This window comes from Sphaeramia orbicularis, chromosome 6 (genome assembly GCF_902148855.1).
Source record: "Sphaeramia orbicularis chromosome 6, fSphaOr1.1, whole genome shotgun sequence".
Taxonomy (NCBI): Eukaryota; Metazoa; Chordata; class Actinopteri; order Kurtiformes; family Apogonidae; genus Sphaeramia; species Sphaeramia orbicularis.
This window is the reverse complement of record NC_043962.1, coordinates 46,743,993-46,748,150: the sequence shown is the minus strand read 5'-3', so window position 1 is coordinate 46,748,150 and position 4,158 is coordinate 46,743,993.

Genomic DNA, 4,158 nt, shown 5'->3' with positions numbered 1-4,158 from the left:
ATTCCCAGGCCAGCCGAGAAATATAATGTCTCCAGTGTGTCCTGGGTCGGCCCCGAGGTCTCCTCCCAGACAGACATGCCCGAAACACCTCACCAGGGAGGCGTCCAGGGGGCATCCTCATTAGATGCCCGACCTGAACCACCTCAACTGGCTCCTTTTGATGTGGAGGAGCAGCGGTTCAACTCCGAGTCCCTCCCAGGTGTCCGAGCCCCTCCCACCATCTCTAAGGCTGAGCCCGGCCACCCTGTGAAGGAAAGTAATTTTGGCTGCTTGTACTCACGACCTCATTCGTTCGATCATTAAAAACTTATCAGTGAAACTATTAATATATTTGGTTTCATACATGAAATTTACTGTCAACAGTATGTATATTAAATAATCAAGATTATATTAAAACCATGAGTTTGAATCTTTTTATCTCCACCAAAGATGGCAGAGGTTATGTTTTCATCTGGGTTTGTTTGTTTGTTTGTCTGTTTGTTTGTCTGTTAGCAAGATAACTCAAAAAGTTATGGACAGATTTGGATGAAATTTTCAGGAAATGTTGCTACTGGCTCAAGGAACAAATGATTAAATTTTGGTGCTGATTGAGGTTGTGGGGTGGGGTAGGGGGGACTGATCAGCCTTGGCGGAGGTCTGTGCTTTCTGAGTGCTTTTTTGGTTTTCATATACGTTCAGTGGCATTTACATTTTTAATGATGTGTAGACAACTTTACAGTTAAGTCAAATGAGTGACCCCAACTTTTTTTTATTTATGTATTTATGTATTTATGTAGGTTACATGAACTCATTAAGATGTTGTTTTACAGCGCACAGCTTAAATACTGTAATTACGCTGAGTACAAAAGTTTTGACAGCACTGTTATTTACATTTAACAACACAATCTGTATGCTCCCTTTAAGAAATACATCATATACCACAATAAGATTGACCATGATCTAGGATGAGGAGATCACCCAGCCCTCATTTGTAAAATTAGTCTTTATAGGCATGTGTGTCTATTTACTTTAACCTGAAGGGTTTGTGTAAGGTGTTGTTTTGCTACTGCTGAAGAAACAAACAAAAGAAAAATCACAACTTCAGCCAGAAGTTGTGAGCTTCTGGGTCAAAGTCTGAACTCTGGTTTGCAATGTGTCCGACTATTACATGCTTTACAGGTACATTTTTTGGCTCATTATGAAACTCAAGCAGGACAAATGAGGCTTCCATAGTGTAGGTAATTGATGGGAAACACTACAGTTGTCAGAGATTTGTGCCAAGTTAGGAAAATGTGGACTAGTGTTTGTCAGTCTTCAACTCTTATCAATGCTATAATATCAATAGGGCTGCATGGTATTGGAAAAAAATGATATTGTGACTTTTTTAACCATGCGATATATATTGTGATGTGAAAAAATACTCAGGAGGATGTAATAGCTGTGTAGCGCCGACGTAAATGGTCAAACAAATTAGTTGTGTTTCCTCTCATTGTGGCAAGGTACTATCAACACAGAACATGTGTTTCGATATCATCCTTCTTGTAGCTGAAATAATTCCAGATAACTGGCGTTGTGTTTCTTTTTGGCACCAAGTGTTCGTTTTTGGTGATTTTTTTCTTGTTCGTTGCCTATTTTTCAATGTTGTTACCAGCGACTCACTCCATGTGCAGGGGCGTGGTCTGCTGCAAACTGATTAAGAACAATTGTGATTGGTGGATTGCAGGTACCCAGGTGGAAATTAGATGAGAACATGTTGAGTTCATTTGCCTCCTACATTGCAGGACCTGTGATGTGACTATTATGCATGTGTAGCTTGTGATGACGATGCTCAAACGATATATTGTGCTGCTCTAACATCAGTTAAATGTTGCAAAAATGCACAGTTTCAAGTAAGACATCATCAGCAACAACAAAACCCCCACACCAGCACACCAGTACCAGTATATTTCACAAAAAATGTCTTGATGTCTTTTTGGGGGCTATTTGTAGTGGTTGGTTCTGGCAGTTACAAACAGACAAGGATATAAGGGTTGCCTCAGGACACATTAATGCCACTATTAATATTTCACTATCCTGTGAGTGATGCAGTCCGATTTGATCGATGGTGATGGAAACAGTGTGTCCTCTGTTGGACAGGGAGGTTCTTTTCTATACTCACACAAATAACAACACCAACACAAACCATGCCTGTGGGCAGGACTCTTCTGTCCGCAGTAATGATGTCACGCAGAGGCTAAAGGTCAGCCTCCGTCCTTTCGTCCCTCTAGAGCTGCAGCTGGAGGATACGTCCATAGCTGCTGCTGTGCATTGAACAGACTGTTGTCAGCTCAGCTCATCACTTAGATTTAACCTCACGAGTTGTGACCCGGATACACTTTGAAAATATAACTTTCTATTCATTGCTGTGTTCATTTTTTGTTGGTGTAAGAAACAGTGTTGGGAGTAACATGCTACAATAGTAATGCATTATAATATTAGATTACTTTTTGCTGTAACACAGTAGTGCAAGGCATTACAAATAAATTTTCCGTAATATTTTACTCAGTACTTGTTCAATAGGGCTTGCATTATGACACACTGTTCGTCCCTAAATTTAATAGCTGAAATAAAAAAAACAACAAAACAAAACACAACAAGACTGTGAGACGTCAAGGAATAAAAAAATGCAACAGGAAAATTCTATTTCCTGTTGGTGTTCAGCCAGTGGGTGAAGATGGCAGAAGGCAGTTCATTGACCATATGGACATATGCTCATTACGAACTCTAACCCTATTTTCAAGAAGCTAGTTAGCATGATCCCTCTGATCAGCAATGACAAGGTAAGCTAATGTTTCTATGACTAGTTAGAATTCTTTATCAATTGTGGATTTATCTACCGATGTCCTCTGCACTGTGTCCCCTGTTTGAACGTGTAAATTGTTAAAATGCAAGCATTCCTGCTGGGATTTGAACATCCCAGACCGAATGTTCCTTACTGAGCTTCCATATCAGAAGCGATTGCTTTGCGACAGCAAGGGAAGCTGAATTTCCCCTAACATTTCAGGAAATGAATGGGTAGAATTACACTGTTGAATTTACAATAAAGATATGAATTACATTTACATTAAAATTGTGCAAGCATACCCTTAACTTTATGGCTATGTCATTCTGGTCGGCTGTTTATTGTTTGTTTTCCAACGTGAATTCCATGATACATTCTCATATTAATAGCCTACACTGTTGAATTGCTCATTGACGTCACGCATCAATGGATTGTCTATGAGGCAGCACCCGGCTGTTATTTTCACTGCAGGGAAGCATGGTGGTCATTGGCTAAATGCATAAAATCATCTCAACCAAAACCCTCCTGCGGACGTTCAGTGTCTCTGGGGGTGAATGGGTTTGTAGGCGGGCCAGGATGCTGGACTTTGGACGTTGGATTGGATGAACTGTTTGAAAGAATAGGTGTTGGTCCGAAAGGCTGAACCCATTTTGACTGACAATGATGTTGAAACTAAACCGCATCGGAGCACGTTGGAGCTCAGTCCAGTGCGGACCTCAGTGGAAGAGAGGTCGTTTACCAAAGTGCCGTGACTACATCAGCTGAAGAGAAAAAGGGCCAAGTCATACTCCTGCAAGTGTGTGTTGCTGTGGTTTTATGGTATAGATGAAGCAGAATGGCCTCAATTAAGCATTCCTTTTATTTTCAATTGCTTTGCTATAATACGACAAGTTTTATGATGGAGCCGTAAGATGAGCTTCCCCTGTTTTAAAGACCAGCAGCCGCCACTGGTCCACAAGTACTTCAGTGCACAAATGTATGCGTCCCAGGCGCCCCTATCTCTTGTATGGGGGGGGCATTTATGATGAGAGTCTCAGTAATGCAGGAGTCATGTAATGCATTACAATTCTGAGACAGTAATATTGTAAGGTAAGGAATTACTTTTAAATGACAGTAACAAATAATCCGTAATGTATTACAGGTTGGAAGTAATTTGCACAACGCTGATAAGAAACCATATTTGTTTGGTTCTGACCTCACAGACAACAACAACTAGTGGAAAGTAACTCTTCGTGGACCCTCCAGAGATAAAAGCTTAAAGTACAAACAGTAAAGTTGATTTTCTTCAGGGTCTGTTAATTCCCCCTCTGGCAGTTTTCCTCTGAGGACAAAATCAGAACAACTTTCTAAACTCATCA